General features: G+C 38.8%; 1 protein-coding gene across 3 annotated transcripts in view; it reads right to left on the bottom strand.

Annotated features, from left to right (window-relative positions):
• Positions 1-10,644, bottom strand: part of LOC124948944 (hemicentin-2-like) — a 260,665-nt gene extending 250,021 nt beyond the window's left edge. The window contains exon 1 of one of the 3 annotated variants that reach the window (XM_047493314.1): positions 9,427-10,644. The gene's annotated coding sequence lies outside the window, so the exon portion shown is untranslated. The remainder of the gene's footprint in view (positions 1-9,426) is intronic. The other 2 variants (XM_047493315.1, XM_047493316.1) reach the window with 2 other exon arrangements.
• Between the last annotated feature and the right edge of the window lie 12,226 nt (positions 10,645-22,870).

The raw sequence follows: 22,870 nt of genomic DNA on the forward strand, positions 1-22,870 counted from the left end.
CTAACGAAAATATCCATGGATGTTTTTCATACGTTCTACTATCTCGTATTTCCGACCGACGTCAAGACGAACGACGGATTCGTGCTACTGTGAAACGCGTAATGGATGTTAACGTATCTAGCTATTTTGTTAACTTCACGGACACATCACAGTCACATAGCCGATAAATCGTAAAAGGCAAAACCTTAAATCTACGAAAGAATTACAAACTTTTCTTTCAACGCGTATGGAAAAAAAAAAGAAAAAGAAAAGAGAAAAAATAAAGAAAACACATGATGATCCTAACCGTGATATTTAAAAGAAACAATTTTCTTCGAATGAAATCTACAGAAAAGTATAAAAACAATTGTAGGTGGTTAACATTTGGTGTTGACGGTAAGCCATAACACTATATCCATGTCGTGGTTCCTACGTTACGTTACTAACTCTCCAAGTGTTAGAACCAAGCCAGTAGTACCTGTATTTCTCGTAAGCACCGAGAAAAGCTAGACGGTTAATACCAAAGCCCTAGGTTGTCCTTACGTCGTGATCATTACGTGTGTGCATCCTCCAAGCGAACATTTCTACCTACCTACCTACCTTACTACCTAGCTACCTATTCCACCACCAACCAACCGACCGACCAAACAGCCAACTGGCTAGCGAACCAACGAATTAGATAGCAACCAAGCGAGAAAGAGAAAGGACAAAGAGGGAAAGAGAGTAGCCGAGAGAGAGCAGTTACAAGCGGTAGATAGCAGTATTAACGCGTGCGTTACAAGACCGAACGTTGGGGGGAAACCCGCATTACGCATTAGTATCGGCTTTTGCAGACGTTAAAACCGATCGACATTGCGTAGGTACATTGCCGAGTGCAAAACCGATAAGCTCGATTAACGTCCGCGATACTCCTCCAGCGCTAAAATGCAATTTAAGCGGTTCCTACTCGCTCGACACTAACGCTCCTACAAAGCAAGTACCAATGCATAATGCGGTACTCCTCTACTCTATCTCTATTCCTATCCCTATCTTCTCTCTCTCTCTCTCTCTCTCTCTCTCTCTCTTTCTCTTTCTCTCTCTCTCTCTCTCTCTCTCTCTCTCTCTCTCTCTCTCTCTCTCTCTCTAACACATACGTATATACGTATATACTCTAACAAACATACACAAAGCGCATCTCTAGCTTCATCACGAAACCATTTCTGAGAGCGTTAACGCGTCCGGATAGTACGGTGTCGTCGTCGATCCCTCTACTAATTCCTATCGGTGATATCCAACGTCTAGAAAGGATTACTTCTCAAGTACCGTGCGTGTGCTCACATCGAGTTCCCATCGAACTTTTGTCTTTCCTGCCATACCACTTACGACGGAATGGACGTTGTGAAACTTGATCGAACTAACAAACAAGTAGTAAGTAACCCTAACGCTATATCCCAACACAAAACGTTAATACTAAAGGTACTTGATTTATACCAACAAATTACGATATTTAGTATTAAAAAGATATGTGATTTTCTAGTTATAGAAAAAAAAAAAAAGGAAAACAAGAAAAGAAAAAAAAAAGAAAAGTTTTCGTTTTATACTCTTAAGTATATATAAATATTTTTCGCCGTGGATCTATCATGTTCGATAAGCTTATTCGAACGCGTTAAGAAAAAGAAGAAAGTCGAGAAAGATGCGGGTGCCAGGTTTGCATAGAAATATTTTTCAAAAGTTCGTATCGAGTGATCCTTCGAGAGAAGAAGAGATAAACAGAGAAAGAGAGAGAAGAGATATATATATATATATATATATATAAACAGAGAGAGAGAGAGAGAGAAAGAGAGAGAGAGAAAGAGAGAAAGAGAGAAAAATAATATCTCTTGTCGCAAAACAATGACCTAGTTTCACGTCAGCGAAAACTTAGCGCGCCTATATCGAATTTACCGCCTAATATACAGAGCTACCATAGGGGTTCGTTTCAAGGGAACGGATCAAAGGGAACTTCGTTATGGGTTCTGGTACATGCCCGAACGTCTACGGATATAAGTTCTTGATGCGAACGATAATCAAAGGACGATCGCATTAGAAAACTAACTCTGGCCTTGCGTGTTCTCCAACAAAGTGAATAGAATATATATGGGTATCTCTGAAGTGATTTAAAATAATAATATCGACATAAAGAGTTTATTACATAATAGGTAACAATTAAAGAAGAAAAATTATATTGAAAATCGTACTTGTTAATAGATCGCATTGCAATGTATAATAATTTCTATTTGGAACCCGTTGTGATTTAAGGATTGGTATTTATTGAGAGAATAATAAAGAGAGAGAAAGAAAGAAAGAGAAAGAAAGAGAAAGAGAGAGAGAGAGAGAGAGAGAGAGAAGGAGAGAGAGAGAGAAGGAGTGAGTAAGAACATATAACATCCACGATATTTCGCCTTTCCGTTCTGGCATCTAAGAGTATTGAAAAATTGACAAATTGGATAGTTTTATCGGTGACTCCTTAGCTTTATCGAATACAACCCTTTGTCAACGTCAAATGCTCCTATATCAAATACAAGTGCCTGCCAGGCTATTACATTTCCTAGCGAGCCTGACATCGCGCGATCGTGGTCACGCTAGTATCCTTGATGGAATTTTTGAACTCATTTTTCCATTCTCTTTCTCTTCCTCTCTTTCTCTCTCTCTTTCATTCTGTCGCTCTCACTGTTAACTGCAGAAGCCTCTTTATTTGATTGATTCCCTTAAGAGTATAAACAAGCTAGAATCGGCCTAGCTTTTGATACAATATCATTTAAATTTTGAATTTTATGTTCTTTTGACGTTAATATAATTAGATAAAATGTTTAATATATCAAATAAAACCTCGGAACATATCGAAATAATCGTCAACGACAAAATAAGATGTCGTTGATTAGAGAAGAATACAATGATTGATAATATTAAAAAAGAAAAAGGAGAAAAGAAAGGAGAGAGAGAGAGAGAGAGAGAGAGAGAGAGAGAGAGAGAACGATAAAATGGCCAATTTCGTGAAGTAAACTTCGCGTATATCGTCTAATAATAATTTTTATCGATTTATGGCAGACGCACGCTCGCTCGAAGCCACTTCTATTCGTCCTCGTCTTCCTCTTCCTCGTGGTAGTATTCGTCGTCGTTGTCGTAGTCGTCTTCTTGGATAGATATTTTCAAGAAACAGAGCTCTCTCTTCGGACGATCGACGGTGAAATACGATTCTCCAAAGCAATTCCCCGGTAAATCATATCTTACAATACATATGTACATATAATACGTATATACAGAAGAGATAGAAAAGAAAAGAAAAGAAATAGAAATAGAAATAGAAATAGAAATAGAAAGAAACATACATACATACATACATACATACATACATACAAACATACATACGAAGAGACGAAGGTAAAGCACTAGGAATCAGTCCTTCCTTCGAAGCATCTTTCTCGTTGCGCAAAACATTTCAAGCTCGACATCATCGTGCAAGGAACATTAAAGCTCGAACTCCTGGCTCTGCCATTCATTTTTGTCACCCTCCTTCGTACTCCGTTTTCCTCCATCATGGACGGTACCCATCGCGTCCACCCAGCTCTCTCTCTCTCTCTCTCTCTCTCTCTCTCTCTCTGCCTCTTTCTTCCTCTTCGACTCCTCCATTCCATTGGTGCTCCACGTTACCACCCCTGTCATCCACCCTTCTCCCACATTGAATTCTATTCTGCTGATTCTCCTTTCTCGCATTCACCGACTCGTATTCGGCTCCATCGGCAATTCCAAACCCGTTGCCGATGGAACTCTCGATCACTGTCTCGATTGCTGACGTTATACATTGAATCTGCGATCGTGTGGCTCTCTTTCTCTCTTTCTCTCTCCATCTCTTTTTGTAACGCACTCACCAAGCTGAGTTACTCGTAACGATGCTTTCGAAAATGAATCGTACGAGGCGATGCATAGTATAGACGACGTAACAAAAATGCCGTTGGATTAAACGGAAGAGTAAGGGATCACGATCTCTCTGTTTCCTACTTTCATAAGATTCTCTTTGGCACTTATAACAAAATCGTTTCAATTATAATAAGGAAACAAATCGAAATCATAAAATATCACGATATGATCAGAACCTACGTACTTATACGAGTTTAACGATTTCATTGAGGAAGGAAATCACGATAGAGATTGCAAAATAACTCAAATTCTTAGCCAATGTCTGCCACGAAGAGAATTCGAGGACGATTCCGAAGGACATAATTCCGAGAATGTAATCGAGTGCTTAAGCTCAGAGATCTCGATGTAAAAGCATCATTGGACGTTGAAATCATAGCCTCTGATCGTCGTCGCGTATGATCGAGATTGAATCGGGACACGACCTGTACTCTCCCCTCCTCTCCTTCTTTACCACCACCACCTCTGTGACCATTAGTAGCCGCCTCCTAGTTCCTCCACTTCTTCTCTACTCCCGTACTCATGAACGTCATATATATCGGCGATACGAGATATCGATAATAAGAGAATTCGATTGGGATTATGAAATGTTTCTGACGATTGAAATTAATAGCGAATCAACTATAATATTTTCGCAATAATCTCCTATATACTTTAATACAAATATCACCAGTAGCTATAAACGATCTCTATCACGAAAATGTAAATAAGTAAGAGACATTGCGTATTGAGTGCTTCATTAATGTCTCGTTAACGTTCGAAACACTCTTTTCGAGTACACTTACGATATTCCCCTAAATCTATCAAGAGTACACTACTATCGATTAAACCATAGAGCCAAACGTTAACGTACTCGATTACTCCGTTACGTGATGATGGTTAACAGTATCAAAAGCATCGTACTTCGAACGATCTAACGGCTGTTATGATAACCGATATTATATATTCTAAGCGAAATCGATCGGCCTAGTCTTTCTTCTCTATTGCGTTTGAATTATTAATCAAATAATGTAATCTTTATCAATAATAATTCCTTGTGAACCGTAGAAGCTTTTTAAACGTTTACAAATATTATGCAATGAGTTAAAATCTAAATATGGATATAATATATCATTTGAAATGATAACACTTAACTCGCAAAAGAAAGACGATAAGAAAAAGAGAGAGAGAGACAGAGAATAATGAGATTCAATGACGAGACGATTGAAGAAAGGTTTTAAGCAAAGTAACGTAGATATTTACTACATTGACTGAATGAGAGAGATAGAGATAGAAAGATAAAGAGAAAAATGCAAAATCAATGATGATACACCGTTCGTACCTACCTATATCTTTGAAAATAGCTTTCCAAGAGATACGCCAAGATTTTTACGAAAGTGCCTTCAAAGGAACGTTTCTAGGTAATATACCGATTGTTATTCCTTGGAAACAGGTCCATTCAATTCTTTCCAGTGCCAGATTTTACATCTACTTTCCTTTCTGTAGTAACAAGCAACATACTCCTTTACATATATATATATATATATATATGTGTGTGTGTGTGTATATATATAGAGAAAGAAAAAGAAAGAAATAAAGAACACTGTCTTAATATAATAAATGATTTATTTCAATGAAAATGTTGCATCATTATACGACTTTGAGTACAGAAAACCTTTATACGATATATGGACAAATATTTACTTACGTATATACCGAGCGAATCAATAATTATTACCACCTCAAATAACTCCATTATATGGAAAATCCATATAGAAAAAATTTATAAAACCAAAAATAAATGAAATATAAAAAATAAAAAAAGAGTTATTTGATATATATATATATATATATATATATATATATATAATTATATATATTAAATTATAATAAATATATATACTTCGTTACATACGAATGCTTGCTCGCTCTGAATTATTTTAATACAGTGAATATTATTTTCTACTCATTGCGAATGAGCGAGAGAGAGAGAGAGAGAGAGAGAGAGAGAGAGAGAGAGAGAGAGAGAGAGAGAGAGAGAGAGAGAGAGACAGATAGAGAGAGACAGAGAATTCAACGTTACGGAATCAACTAGCTCGGATATAATTAATTTCAAGTCTTACGTCAAACAGAGTGTTTCTCTCGATTCCCATTTCGAAGTAGCTGCTAGAGGTATTACGCATTCCATTTGCTCGATAAATTATTAAAAAGCACCATTCTGATGCAACAAAACGCAATAGTAAAAATAAAAAGCAATCGAGCAAAAAGTCGAAGAAGAAGAAAAAGATGGAAGTGAAAGAAGAAATAGGAAAAGAAGACATTGGAAGAAAAGCGACATCCACGAAGAGTATTATAATCGATGATTTATAATAATAAAACGTTCTTATATTTCTTACAGTAACTTGAGAACCAACATACCGTTGCGTCACGTTGTTTTCAATACCGTTACGTAAACTATCTCTTCCTTCTTACTATCAGAAATCAAAATTTTTTTGTGGAAAAATATGCTGCGTATCAGAAAATCCTCGTTAGAATTAGATACGCTATCATCATTGGCCAGGATTTAGTATTCAAAAACGTTACAAATTTTTTATGGGATCCATTAGAATAAATCAGTTCTACAGAATATTTAACGTATATTTTCTTACTTTGACCATTCATACAAATGACGAAACAAGAAATACATCGTCTAAATTCGATTATACAGTTGCAAATGTAGAAACAAAAATTATATATCGATCAACGGATATTAAATTAAATTTATTATACAATATTACTTTTTATGTTGTCATGTGAGCTCATATCTTACGAGGCCCAAAGCGACCGCCTTCATTTCATCTGTACATAAATCCATAAATAATGACTACCTACCACTTATTAAAAGAAAAAAAAAATAAATAAATAAAATAAAATAAAATAAAATAAAGTAAAATAAAATGAAAAAGACCCAATTTACTCGCACCCGAAACGCCCAAAATTGTTTTCATGGTTCTTCCTACTTCAGATCAAACGTTCTCGAGTCCTTGAAATTCAAGAAAATAACTGGTTAACAAGTGACAAGAGGCTAATTTAGATTGTTAAAACGCGATCGTGACCATAGGAATTATCCTATACTATATACGTCCCAAAAGCACATCGCGTGAGCAGTCATCTTCTTGAACGAGTTTCGTATGGCGGTAACCCCTCTCGCTTCGTAGAATAATTCTTTGAAGTCGGCTTCTCCTAACAAACGATCCCATCCTTCTAAGAGAGAATCGTATCACTAAATCGTTCTCGGAGTGTTTCTAATATATTAGCGATGCATTTGTTCTCTCGCTAAATTGGTTCACCCTCTTTAAAAAGAATATTATTCTTCGAAGACGAGTTATAATTGATCTCTGCATGTTTCAATGTAACAGGACAATACATACATATATACACGTAACGCGTCTTATATGTATGTTGTAAGAAAATATGCAATCCAATTAAACGAGACAAAATCAATTAAAAGAAAGAACTTATTTAACATTGATTATTATTGTTATTATTATTATTATTATTGTTGTTGTTGTTGTTATTGTTGTGGTTATTATTATAATAGTTGGTCTCAAAAGGAAGGGTATCCCTTGTACCTCATTAGTATCTCATTAGTAATGGCCGAACGGTTCGTGCTACGTCAACGGGAAGCGCTTTGTCGTACGAAACTGGCCGACATCAATGAAAATCGCTGGATCCCGGGACCTTGGAAGTTGTAACCCAAAATCACTTAGGATATAGAAACTTTCCTCTAGGTTAATCCGCTATTTCGAGTCTCAGGGTTCATCTGGATACCAGAACGACGAAACTACAAGCTCCTGACCACGAATAATTCAACGACTTTTTCGTACAACGTCATATCTCTCTCTCTCTTTCTCTCTCGCTCGTTCGCTCGCTTGCTTTATCTTTATCTCTCTCGAACGTTTATCTCGAATACCTATAATGAATCTTGAAATAATTCAGCGTATAAATATAACAATTTTGTGACGATAAAAAGACGTTTTTCTTGTGGAAAAATTTTTGTATCTGCCTATTAAAAGACCAATGTGTTCTCTTTTTCCTCTCTCTCTCTCTCTCTCTCTCTCTCTCTCTCTCTTTCTCTCTTTCTCTCGCTCTTTCTCCTTTTAAACAAATAATAAAGTAATCAAAATTCAGCAGCAGAAGTTCGTGCCACTCTGAATCTTAAAGAAGTTTAGTCGATCCTTAAGAAAGTACAAGTTTCATGAGCTACGGACTGACGTCAAGCGACATTCTATACAGAATACATAATAATTATAATTTTTTCGTCAAGGCATACGCAAAAGCGCCGTGAAATAAAAAGAAAAGAAAAAAAAGAGAAAAAAAGAGAAAGCAAGAAAACAAAAAAAAAAAAAGAAACGTCGAAAGATAGTACTACTAATTTTCCTGCAATCTAATTCCCTGGCGTACCTCAAAAATCCTGATACAAACGTAGTCGCGTGGTCCACATCATTATATACGCAAGAGAGAAGTTTATTATTAAATTATTACTCGTGCACTCGAACATTTTCGATGTAAACATTTTCGCGTCGCTAATTAACATCGAAACGATGAGAATTTCGCGCACCCGAGGATCGGTCAGTGACGCTTCAATTATCTCAACCTGACCAACAGTGTTCGTGGTTTTATACAAGGCGTATGTATACATATACTTGCGGTTAAAAGCTAATGACTCGATGATAATAAAGACTAACGAAGCGGAAATATTACTTTCTTTTTCTTTTTTATTGTTTTATTTTTATTTTCTTTTTTTTTTTAATTCTTTTTTTACCTCTAGACAACTCGCGTCAGTTAGCGAAGCGCGAAATTTCGAGTCGCGTTCATCGTGTCAACCGTCAAACGAACCAATCGCGTTGCTCGTTTTCGCGCCAATGAGATTCTCCTACCCATCCCCTCCACCCAACACTCACACCAAGACATACACAGACACCTTTTTTTACTTAACCACTTCGTAATATCATCAAATACTTATAATAGTTTCGAGAACTTAATCGACAACCCTCGAAATTTTCGTATTCGTGCAAGCTCGATCAAAATCAATATCCATAATAGAACATATCGAGAAAGCATTATTGTGAATGCATATGTTTTGGCATATCGATTTTATTTGAATATAACCAAGCGCGAATCATTAAGCTTCGGTGAGATAATGCGATGTATTATAACGCGTTCTAATGCGCCTTAACGAGGCCAGACGTTTGTAACAGCAGGTTCCCCGTTCATTATCCAAACAGGAAGCAAGCCACGATTTATTGCTACATGACAACGTTTCCCGAACCATGGGTCTCTTAATAATTACAAAAGGTTGTATTACCATAAGAAAGGGTTGTCACATTGATAAATCGAACGTTCCATTTCTTTCCGCGGGATCGTAGTAGTACTTTTCGTAACTATTTATTAATATTCTCGTATTGTATAATTATAAATATGTTTTTGCTCTTTTACAAACTCGCTATTACTTATGATAGATCAAATTATAATTAGAAAGATAACGGCACTTACCTAATATCGATTATGAAATCCTATCCAATTATATTGACTGATTAAAATGTTCCGACACAAGAACGAATCCACTCCTCGATCTCGAAACGTCGCAGTATAAACCTACGGTGGCACGAATCACTCACTTGAGAATCTCTCGGCGAAACCGTTCGTTTAAGAAAGGAACTTCCGAGAATATTTTCGCGGATCACTCGCCGATTCGATCGATACTTCACGACGTGAGTCACGAATACACGGTTTATCGAATCCTTTGTGGATCATACAAAGAACGAGAATATATCTGGAAGGAAATAAAAAAAGAAAAAAAAAAAACAAAAAAAAGAAACGAAAACTGAGAAAACACGTTAGATTCGTGTCCCGACCGCGAGACACGCACTCGCGACACTTCTTCACCGCATAGCTCTTCGCGAACCGTACAAATGGCGGTTTCTCGATTTACAACTTGTTGAAAACTCGAGGCGATCGATTTCTCCAGGCCGCGTGTCGTTCGTTTCTTGTACCGACGGATTCCCGCCTCCTCGAACGATACGAACTCGCTCGTACGTCACGTCGGTGTCCATAACAATTATTATTTCTCTCCTTTTTTCGCTCTACTATCCTCTTTATCTTTGGCTTTTCTTCGCAAGCTATTCCTTCCACCGTGGCTACCCCCTCGTTCGACCGTTATGATCGACCGTTAAGTACATTATTCACCGAAAACCGTCATCCCTGATGGGAAGGCAACTGGAGGATTAAGAAAGACGTGACTGCTCCCAAAGAAGTCACCGCCTAATCGCTACCACTTCGTGACCTCTCAAGGATCCACCCGACGAGCTAACGAATCCTTCGACGATCCCCTTTGAACGAGGACGACGATCTATACGTATGTTACACAAGAAAGTGAGATTAGAAAAATAAGATAGGAAGCTAGTGAAAAATACATGAGATTTTCTTTAAAAATTTTTTTTTTTCAATGCGACACTATCTTCTATTAATTTTTTCAAATCGAATAGAAGCATCGATTCCTGATACTTTTATAGAATTTGCACTATTCAACGGTAATCTATTTTTTTTTCTTTTTTATTTTTTATTCCCCTATCTTCGTCTTTGTATCTCTATTCATTCGTATTCATTCGGATGCAGATTTTCGCAGCACGAAAAACCATACACTCCCAACGCGGCGACTGTACGGTGCATACTGAACGATATGTTCCGCGAGACACGAGGCGCGCGCCGCTACCCCGGCGAATATGCCCGAATGCACACGAATATTACCGAACCCGCACGAGCCGTACGCTAGCCAGTCCAACGGTGGTGCGTATATAAGACAGGAGGGAGAATGAGAGCGCGAGAGGGAGGGAACAAGTCGTCGTACGGGTGTCGTTGAGAGAGAAGAAACTTGTAGAGCAACGAAGATAGCTCAAGTGTTCCAGGACAAAAGAGAGAGAGAAAGATCGTTGTATATACCTTACAAGAAAAAGAGACAGAACGTTCTCCTACCACTCGTTCGTGCGCCACGCGACGCGTCTTCCTCCTCTTGTTGCAAGAACGGTAAGCCCCTAACCTTCAACTTGCCACGCTCTCTGCCGAGGCGTAACAATCTCGGAATAATGAAACCTGTTTGATCTATTGACCGACACCGAACTACTCGACCACTTCTCTACTTACGTCCTTCTTCCAAACGATTTTGAGTTCCGAAATCTTCGTGAAACGTACAATTTTAGAAGGTCCGTAAGACAGTGTTCCTGATAATTGGAACAGAGTGTGCACTTCGTTCAGAGTAACGCCGACCAATTTCCTCCTACGAAATTAAAGCTGCCACTGGAATAGAATTGGATAAGTATTATCGAGGTAACTAACTAATCGAATAAAGAAGTTAAATCATTTTTATCTTTTGATATAAATTTTAAAATAATTTTTTAAATTAACGATGAGAATATTTACAAGAATATAAACAAACATAAAATTCTTAAGAAATTTAAATGTTTTATATGCTGCGAACTTTAGATTACAAAGAGATTGATACTAAAGGGCCACAAGCTCATCAACGAGATGCGTTTCATAAGAAGCTAAGCATAGAACAATCTTCGTGGTGAATATATGTACGAACCAATAACATCCCACTCGTCTTCTAAGAACATTATGCATACGTACACCCACTCTCTCCCTCTCCCTCTCTCTCTCTCTCTCTCTCTCTCTCTCTCTCTCTCTCTCTCTCTCTCTCTCTCTCTCTCTCTATTATACACGCGTACCGATTATAGCTGGAAGGCAAAGTGGCATGTACGGCAGCCACGATAAGTTATTCTCCAGAACGATTCGATTAATTCAGTAGTAGCGATGGTAGAAGCTCGCCAGGGTGTACATATTCTCCGAAGAGAAATTCCGCGCTACCGCCTGCTGCTTGGTCTATCTCTCTCTCTTTCTCCCTCTCTTCCTCTTTCTCTCTCTTTCTATTTCTCCATCTCTCTCTCTTTCTCACTCTCTGCGTGCCCGCAAGAATTACACATGAATTCTATCGTTGCGTTGATACGCGAATGTCTCTCGACCGCCGCGAAGACTTCCTTGTCGTGGTCTTATGAAAATGCATTGTATTCCACCGTTGGTTGCATACCAAGGATAAAGAGAGACAGAGAGAAAGAAAGTGCCATTGTAACTACTCCGATGTTTCGTAGACGTTTATACGTGTGTGTATATGTGTACAATCGACGAGACTGGAATTCTGTTTTCTCTTGGATGAAACATCGATATAAAAAAAGAAGTAAGATCAAAGTGAAAAAGTATAAAATGATAATAATGGATGAAACTTTTGTATACAAAGATTAATGGTAATAAAAAACGGATCGTCAGGAATAAATTGAGAAATATTTTGCTTAAATTGACATCAAATCAAACGGAATCCTGTTATTCATCGATCCCCACTACACAGAGTTAATTATCGCGAAACTTGGATAACGTCGGTAGAAGATAGCTCTCTCGCTTATTTACCTACACGCTTGCTGCCTGATAAACATGCATTGCATTGTTTGCTCTGATTTATACGCAAAGGATCCCCTTATCCTATAATCATATCGTACGCCGCGTAGCGAAAGTCCGTTTATTTGCTTCTCCTGCTGTCGGGTGGCCAATTATTCAAATACAATTGAATAAATGCATAAATAATAAGACGATCCACGTCAGACTACGAAGCGAGGGCACGAGCACGTAGACGAACACGGTAAGAAGACTTCTTCCTTTTCTTTCTTTTCTTTCTCTCTTGCGAACGACTGGTCATTATTCGTCGAGATTGCAGCGCGGCAGGATCTTCTTGTCAATGGCGACACGAGTCCATGAATCGGTTTGTTTTTCTGACAGGATGAAAGCGAGAGAGATGAACACCAACCTAAAATCAAATCGGAATGCCTTGGATCGAGAGAAGGATAGAAAGACAGAGAAAGGACACTGAAAGGACAGAGACCACCTAGGGTTCACTGATTTTTATTTCTCTCTCCGGTCCTCTACGATAAATGATTATTGATGTGTCTAATCAAGGAGTTTTGTCTTGCAACGGTAGCGGCTTATGCGTTTTAAATTGGTCTCTTTCTTTATCACCAACATACTGGTCAGATAATTTATATTTGTTCGTTTCTTCGAACGTGCATCTCAAACAACATACCTGTGTAATTATGTACACGTAGAGTTTCAAAGGTTTTATTTATTGGTACAAAACACGCAAAGGATTATAAGAAACATTTCGCCGGCATTAATAACGGGATCTAAATTTCGCTAGAGTGAATCCTACTCGTGCGTCAGATTATAGTAAATTAATCCGTCAACGATGGTCCGACAGAAAACGATCGCCGAATCTCAGCAGGCTAGTCAATCGGTTGATTGGTTCAAATACTCTTATACATCTAGATACCACACTGTGTGCTTAAGGCGCTTAAACTGATCCCGAACTATGTAAACACAGAGTATTACGGCTTTCTACATATATCGAGAGCCGATCGGAATCAAAGTGACACGCACTAGTTCCCTACAATTGGCCTAATCGGAAGACGCTCACAGTCAGCCACCCGATCGAGCTCATCGTTTGTGCGTGCCACGCATGATATCTATATCCTAATCGCCTTTTCAGATTTTTATCCCTACTCAAGTAGCGCCAGGAGGAGAAAAAAATAAAAGAGAAAAGGAGAGAGAGAGAGAGAGAGAGAGAGAGAAACTATCGAACCTTTCTTACTTATAAAACTTTCTCACATGACGAGCATCATTTTACCACTTTATCAAGAGCTTCTCGATGCAACCAATCCGTCTTCCGTCTTTTCGTTGATCCTGCGAAAATTTTCTTAAAGCGCAAGCGACGCGCAACCATGATTTTCCATCGTCAAATCGATCGCTAATATCCGATCCATTATCGTCGTCGGTAGATACCATTTGAAATTCGTATGAGACATATACGGGGTGTCCCGATAATCCTGATAAAATTAGAATCCTGACAAAATTAGAGCCATCTATTTATCTTATAGATAATTCATTTTACAAAGATATATAAGACATAGTTAATTAATTCTTAGATGGATAATTAATTTTCCTGAAAATCAGTCTCGAGTAATATCACTTTATCACACATTTCCGACAGATAATTTCGAAGCACTCTGTATTTCGTACCATATCTTCTAAGCGTTTATATGAAAATTATTACGTTCATCTTGGCAAACGTCAAAGATTTAAGACGGATCAGGCTAGGTAAAATATTCGTCGCGTTGTATCGACGTCAAGATCGAGAGACAAGCGCCGATGAATTTTACGGGGAATCATATACGAGAGAGCAGGTCGATTTGCAAAGGCTAGACGCACCGTACGGATGGATACGATGCATATAAATTCGTGATTCATGAAAGCTTACGTTTAGGACATGAAAGAATGAGAAGGAAGATTCAACATTGCTCCGAATATCAAGAAAAAAAGAAAAAAGAATGAAAGAAGGTAGAGGGACTGAGTGATAGATATCAGGTGTGTATCAACACATGGACCAACGTTGGTCGAAGTCAAGGGAAGCAGACGGTGACTGGTATCGTTTGAAGCCGTTGATATAACGCACCTATACCACAAAATACTGGCTCAGCTGAAGCTACTATCGTTAAACAGTCTTCGAGAGTATCGTCGGTGCAAATATCAGCTCTCGGCACCGGCTTGAGATTCCGTTTCATCGACATAGGTTTCCTTCGACTCTGAATGAAAGGAAATACGAGGGTGACTGTTATTGGACGACCTCTCTTTCTCTCTCTCTCTCTCTCTCCTTTTTCCTCTTCCCTTCACTCTCTCTCTCTCTCTCTCTCTCTCTCTCTCTCTCTCTCTCTCTCTCTCTCTCCCTTTTCCTCTTCCCTTCACTCTCTGTTTCTCTTACTCCCTCTCTCTCTCTCTCTCTCTTTCTCTCTCTCTCTCTTTCTCTCTTTCTCTGTCTCTCTCTGTCTCTCTCTGTCTTTATTCCCATTTTCCAAGCCCGCCTCTCCGTTTGTCCTTCCTCTTCCTCATTCGCCGACTCCTGATTCCTCGACGGTCTTCCTCTCTCTCTCTCTCTCTCTCTCTTCATTTCCATCATTTGTTCCATCTCTCTCACTCTTCCACGCTTTCTCTCTCTCTCTCTCTCTCTCTCTCTCTCTCTCTCTCTCTCTCTCTCTCTTTCTCTTTCTCGCATGAACGCGCGCGCTCAGCAGAAGCAGACTCGCTTTCGCAGGCAAGTCGGTCGGTCTCTCCCTCGTCGGAATTGGTGGCGCAGTCACTGTTTCACTCGAGGGATTAAGTGTATATCAGATGATACGAGATTCCGTAGAATTGAATGTGCCAGCGGCGGTGGTAGAGCGACGTCGATATACCCGGGGATTATTCTGTTATTTTATCGTGAAGCTGGGATCGAACGTGAATCGAGGGGTTACAACGAGGAGGAGGAGGAGTAGAATAGAGAAGGAAGGTGGAAGGGAAAGAGGTAGAGATAGGTGTGTAGAGACGAGGAGAATCGAAAAGGTGGGCGTGCATATTTACCGACGAATTTTCGCTCGCTAGAGTTATCCCTACCGATACCCTTGCAAATCCATACGCCATACGTTTATGTGTGTATGCGTGACAATAAAGAGGTCTCGATAGGTATATGCTTGACTTACGAGCAAACGAGTCCTACCACCGTGTTAGTGCAGCTCCCTTCGTATCCTTGATCTGAGTGCAGCCGAGGCGTCATCGACACTTCCGACCCTCTCCGTACTGAACGCTGGTGTCTAAATCACCTACCCATGACCCGCAATCACGCCGCGATTATATTTTCGCGCTCTCGTTCGACCGCTTCTCTCTCTTTCTTTCTTTTTCTCTCTCTCTCCCTCTCTCTCTCTCTCTCTCTCTCTTTCTCTTTCTTCCCCTTCTTTTCTTTTTTCTTTTTCTATCTTTCGAACCAATGGACGAGATTAACGCTTTCAACGGCGAAATCATCGGGTAAAAGTTATCCTCGTAGTAGAGGAAGGCCTCGCGCCTCCGGGGATGAAAGATAGCGAGCTCTCTGCGTGAAGGAGAACAAAGAGAGAAAGGGAGTTCCGTTCGCGATTTAATCTTTACCCTAGGGCTGTGGTTTTTATTAACTGGCCAGGGCAAGTAAAAGGAAAAAAGAGAAAGAAATGACGCGCACATCTGTATATATCTGTGTTTTTGCGTGTATTGTGCATATGTGCGACAATGATGATAGCTAAAAGCACAATACAAAGTTCCGAAAATAGAACTTTGAGGATCTGATTTTTTTTCATTCTCTTTTGTTTCATCATTAACAAACCATCACTATCATTACACGTGTTGACAGTAATTGCTTTCTAGGAAGGCGATTTGGCTCGTGCTCGCGTGCAAATAAATAGCGTCAGTGCGTAAAGTAACTTCTTTCTAATAAAAAAATTTATCACAAAAGAACCCCACGCACGTGACCAACTTTTACAAACATCTGGAATTTCATTTTTCTTCAATTAACGTTCTTTGAACAATTTTGTTTTGTCATGAATAATTTCGTTGCCATACCCTGTATATTTTCAGATATACGTAATATAAGGAAGAAGATCTTAACGTATTTTAACGATCCATGTTTTTGGAAAATGTTCACGTATAATTCCGCAATGTTGAAATAAAAAAAAAGAGAGAGAGAGAGAAAGGAAGAGAGAAATGAAAAAAGAAGATGATATCAGTGATGCGAGATCGGATGAGTTTGTGCGGCTTCGAAGACGAAAAGTCAAAGGGACATGGTAGTAACGGATAGTACTTCCGACGTGCGTTTCATTTATCCCGCGGGCGAGAATTTACATCTCCGGTAGAAGCATTTAATCAGCTGGTGCCGAGCGCCAAATGAAATTCGGTGATGCTTTAAAAGGGTATGCCAGAGCTCGTGGTCCACCGGAAGGGCGAGCGGTTGAATGAGAAAAATGCCGTGGGTGAGGTGCGTCAGGGGGAGGATGAGAGAGGGACGATGGAAGAGAAAGAGAGAGGATAGGTGGGATAGATGGGAGTTTGCGGAAAGGGTGCCATCGTTGGTTGCTAGTCGCATCGGACATTCGAGCCTAGTAGCCAGTGCCACTCAGCAGCTTTGTCGAATTTCACGCCATTTGAGTAAATGGGGAAGCACATCAAACACTCCCGATATTTTGTAGATCCATTCGCGCACTGCCGCGCAGCAACTGCAGTACCACCAACAACGGCAGAATGGGGAGTACGTGGTCCATTCTGATGGTCTGGTATTCAGAGACTCTTGCACTGTTCTCTTCCTCTGTTTGCCGCTCGATCGTCCTCTCTCTCTCTCTCTCTCTCTCTCTCTCTCTCTCTCTCTCTCTCTCTCTCTCTCTCTCTTTCCTTTTTCTATCTACGTCTATCTCTATGTTCGCGTACACACGTTCGTTCGAACTACATCCATGCGATATCCTGCAATTTTGTTAAAACTACTTTCATGCCAGCCAGATAAGCGCTTTAATTATTAAACGACCATCGCAGGAACAAAATCACGACTTCGTTCTACCAAGAGCGTAGACGGTGAAAAGTGATATGTACTTAATTATAAAGTACCACCATACATATATATGAGCACAAATGCGGAACGTCGTTGCATTAATCCAACGTGCAAATTAGAAAATGATTCGTTCGCAACGTTACATTACATTCGCTCGACTCACATCGCGAGTCTCTTCATTTCCGTAGAACAGAGTAACACTCTCTGTTGCCATTTGGAATTCAGCTAGGTCGTAATAATTACTAGTACCTCTCTTCGAACGCGTTCGTAGCCAATCGACAATCAACTCGTCGACAAATAATAGCGACACGATTTCGTAGACCAATGCGCGAGTTACGTTTGGCTTTTCTCTGTCTCTGTCTCTCTTTCTCTTTCTCTCTCTCTCTCTCTCTCTCTCTCTCTCTCTCTCTCTCTCTCTCTCTCTCTCTCTCTCTTTTTGTAAAACTCGTCACTCTTCCGCTCCTCTGCGCCCTTTCTTTTCTCTACCAGCGGCATGGAACTCGTTATTGGAATAAACGGACGACGGTCGGGGCGTGACACTAATCGGAGATCGTTCGGCGATCCGATCGAGATTCACGATCGGCCAGATGAACTTCGATTTTTGTGTTTCGTGCCAGCCGTCGTATAGTTTGTTCGATTCTTGACTCGAAATAGTTCGGCCACGAGCTCAATGTCCAAAGTTCAGTCTTCTCCGTTCGATTTTTTTTTTAAGGAAAAAGCTTCGAGAAAATTAATTAAATTCTTTCAGATTGTATAAATATCGTGAAGGGAGATTTACAATTAGAAGAACGTTCGTTTAATGGTGATAATAGGGTTCTGTTAAAGGTGTAGAAAATTTGACATCCCTGGGAGATTTGTATTTTGAAACATCGGTAGTGAAAGGAGCAGAACGATCGGTGATTTTCATGTTTCTCGACTTCATTAGTCGGAAATTATTGAAACGACTTCCATGGAATCTTAATCGTCTTATTACCGAACATCTTCGAAAGGGCTCCCTCGAGGCGAAACATCGAGGCCTTGTTATCGGCGTTCGTTTGAATTCACCGACGCATTCATCTGTCATCCACGTAAACGCTCTTGCCGACCACATCTCAGAGCTTGTACCTAAACGTTTCTTTGACTCGTGAACCATCAGAATCGTTATTCGTGCGGGCTACCTTTGCGAGATCAAACGATAAAATATATTAATTCATCCTACGATCTTACATCTTACATGCAACGATCTATCGTCGATTTTTCGAACTCGTTCATCATAAATCAGAAAGATTATCTCCTCCGGGAACGATATGAGATATATAATTTGTGTCTGTGTGTATGCTTATGTGCCTGTGTCTGTGGTTAGGTAAACGAAAGGAAAATAAAATTAACGATAATAATCTTTCCGACTAGCAGTTCCAAGAGGCAAAGAATTTTGTTTCACGAGATGAAATTCATACGAGCAAATGAACATCGTCACCTTACGACCAATAGAACTTACAAATTGATGCGATCGAAATCCTAAGAATGTTGTCGGCAGGAACAAACAGATACTCGAGGAAAAGAAGAGAAAAAATATTCCCTTTCATTCTATATGTCGAAATATCCTTCCTTCTTTGTCTCTCGCTTGTCTAATGAATTACATAGATACATATACGATACATCTCTTTTGATGACGATTTCGTGAGTTCAAGGCCGTCGCTCTGTGAATAAAGAGAAGCTAGAATGATGCGTGAAATTCCTCGCATGAATCGCAATCCGTGTTACGGACCGAACAAACAGTTATGAGATTACTATTCGAAAGCTGGCACGACACCCGTTGCTTTCTGCACAAGCACGGATTTGAATATCATCGGTGTCGGTTCCAGTTCGATTTGACGTCGACGAAGTTTTGAACTAGCTAGCAAGTAAATTTTGTCCCACCATATTTCTATGACTGTACAAGATTAGTCGGTGGTATTGAAAAAAAAAAGAGAAAGAAAAAATGAAAAACTACTTTCTAAAAATTGTTTATTTTGTGGTGTCATAACGTCAATCATAAATAAATAATAATATATCGATCATTGGTATTATTCATACCATATAACCAAACAAGTTTTTAAGATGCTATACGTTTTTTCAAAAGACAGAACGACAAAAATTGTCGAGTTTTACACTCGCTTGCATCTTTCTTTCTAAGCTTTAACTGCCACAACAGTTTATTATTTATTTCCCTGCTGTATCTCGGATAAGCGACGACGGTACTACTAGTGATCGTGACAATGAGAGGGGATGCCGACCCTCGTAGAAACAGACTGTATATCATTGTTAAGGTCGCCGAGCGTCGCTTGCTATTTGCTCCTTTCCGCTAAGATTTATGTTTCATTGTCGCGTACCTACTCTCGACACTCGAAACGTATTGGTTTCGAGTACGGTACCAATGCTGTCGACTTTCGCATTTCACGTCGAAAAACGAGCACGATTCTCTAGCGAAGGCACTATCACAACGATCGATGACTAGTTTAAGAGAATAACGATAAATAAGAAATGTACCTACCTTCATCGCGTTAAACTCGATCGTGGAAAAATGATTGGAGTTGGTCTATAAAGAAGTAGCTTTTAACGAAAAATCGATAAACTTTCTAAGCTCATTGTTCCCTTCGTGCGTACTAATCTCATTAGGAAGGATAATCAGTAGCGGCCTTTCTCTCTTGAAAATCTCCAATGTCGGAGCTATTTTGATTAAAATAGACCCGAGTTTACGTAGTAACTCGAGAGAATCGCTATAGAAAACGCTGTGAGTGCCGACTGAAAAGTTAACTATAACGTTGTTACAAAAGCTGAATTAAAAGCCGTTTTTAGGTCGCACGAAACATCGATTATCAAAGATAAATTGGCCACTTTTATTTGAATGTAATCGTTGAATTACTCGACGATTTATTTTCATCGGTTTGCCACGAATCGATTGTGATATATATATATATATATATATATATCACATATATATACACACACACATATATATACACATATATATGCATACCTATATATCTACATGCATATACATATTCGCATATACACAATGTACGTGTATAGTACTAGGTAGACACACATAATATATGTATGTACCTACGTTATGTAATTTTTCTTTTTAACCGACTTTATTCGTCCGAGAAAGGCATCTCGTTGTATATCTTGAAATTTTTCTTTGTTTTCAAAGCTCGCAATGTTTAGAACCACGTACGAGAAATAAAAGTAGAAAAAAAAAAGAAATTGCCAAAAGAATTTTGTAATTGATAATGATACGAAACGCATGTGGATATCTGTCTAAAACAAAATGAATTTTCCTTCGGAGTCGACAGAAATTGCTTTTATGATAACGTTTTTGATTGAGGATGAAAAATAAATATAAAATAAATAAATATGCCGATATATTTGCCGCTGTGCTTTCTTATCTAGCATATTGCCATAGGTAGGATATTGTTGAAGATTCACTGAAGAGAAATTCAAGTATCCGCATGAGTGAGAACTCCTTTTTTTATCTATGGGATCTATCCATTGCTCTTTAACAAGATTGATATTCGAACTTCTCTTGCATACTCGATATTCAAATACTACTGGTCATGTAATATCAGTATTTCTCGTAATCTTATCCATTCTACAATTCTTAATCGTGTCTCGGATCGTTGATTTTTAATTAACGAACGCGTTTCTTACGTACGTGAGTATGTATGTATACCTATATGTATGTACTAAAAGAGAACGGAAAAGCATATCAGATTTCTTACAATGTTCAGCCTTGCCAGAGCAGTTCGACCAGTTTGAAATCCGTGGATGCTCTCCTTTTCTCTATCAGGAGAAGAGATAACCGTAAACAGGTTCGAGACCTTATTACCATATTACCACCTGCTATCTTTCTTTCTCTCTCTCCTACACCCACCTTCTCCCTCTCGCTCTATCACTGCCCTTTCAATACCACGCTTGGTAAGTCATGAAAGGCTTATTATGGGAAAATAATTTGAAGAGACGAGATAAGCTCTCGGCGAACGAGCAGACACTTTCCGTTTCTAAACCATCACGAAAGAGGAGAGAAATATGCCGGTAATATTTCGTGATGTTAAACTCGATAAAATCGGTTCACGGCAAAAAGTAGAAAAATCAATTTACGTTCGATCAAGAAACTCAACCTTTATCGTTGAACTATCGATAAACAATCTCGCTATGAGATCTTCCAAAATTTATGCGAAAGACATCGGTACGCAAGACGTCAGCTGTTAACGATCGCATCATATCCAAAGTAATTATCCAGTTAGCTCCGCTTAACGGAGAACATATTTGATAGGTCATGGCTTGTACAAACGGACCCTCGAAAGCCGATTAGAAATCATTGTCCTCTACAGCGTTGATCTCGTACTCATAATTGTCCATCTGGAATCGTTTAGATTCAACCAAATATCCGAACGTTTCATCTTACTGTAAGTATACCGTAAATTGTGAATAGCGATATTCTCGAGATTCCTTAATTAAACGGCCAGACAGCTACATTACTAAGATCCTTCTTATCGAGAATGACGATCTGCCGCGACGATCTATAGAAGAGGGATCGAAAGAGAATCCTTCTGTTACACTACCTCTTTTCTTTTCTGAACCGTCGGCTATCGCATGTCCGTTCAGAAACAACCATTCATGGAACCTTTTCGATGACTGTCGACCTTGCCTGTTCGATTGTCTGCTCACTGCTTGCCTGTCTGCCTGCTTACCTTCTGCTTTCTTTCTGGTTCCTCTCTCCTGAAATCAGCGGTGCCTTTGATAGAACGTGAATAACGTACCTGAATAAGGGATTGTCTCGTGAACGAACTTCTCCTTTGAAAAAGTTACGTCCAATAACCGATTAAATTTGACTTTGTAATACCCACAACTTCGATTATTTGTACTAATTGAGGGATATTAAAATCGTATAAACACAATTTATTTGCAATGAATGAGGGTGTAGGTCGAATAAAATAAAAATATATCATGGAAGTATTTGTTATTTTCTGTATTTTCTCTCGGATGTTTTACACTCTACCATACAGAAGCAATGCGTTCGGTAGCTAATGCGAAACTGCGTGAATAACTAAAACAGAAACAACGGATGTTTTATTCCTTGTATTGTTTACCTATCGTAGTGACGTATGCTCTTCAACGGAGCCCTGCTCTTATGTTAGCATATATAACTATATAGTCATGATTTATAAATCACAGAGAATATAAATAAAAGCGGTAGTCTAAATGTAAAATGGACATACATTATCACAAAAATATTCACTCCATTTCATCAAAATTCTTAAGCTCGGATATTTTCAAAATATAATTAACAAATATACAAATATACAAACATAAAAAAAATTACTTCTTTAATAATATTAGATTTGTGTTCTTTACATTTTCTATTTTTAAAAAATAGTAATTAGATAAAATTTACAAATATATATATATATATATATATATATATATATATATATATAT

Source organism: Vespa velutina, chromosome 4, assembly GCF_912470025.1.
Source record: "Vespa velutina chromosome 4, iVesVel2.1, whole genome shotgun sequence".
Classification (NCBI taxonomy): domain Eukaryota; kingdom Metazoa; phylum Arthropoda; class Insecta; order Hymenoptera; family Vespidae; genus Vespa; species Vespa velutina.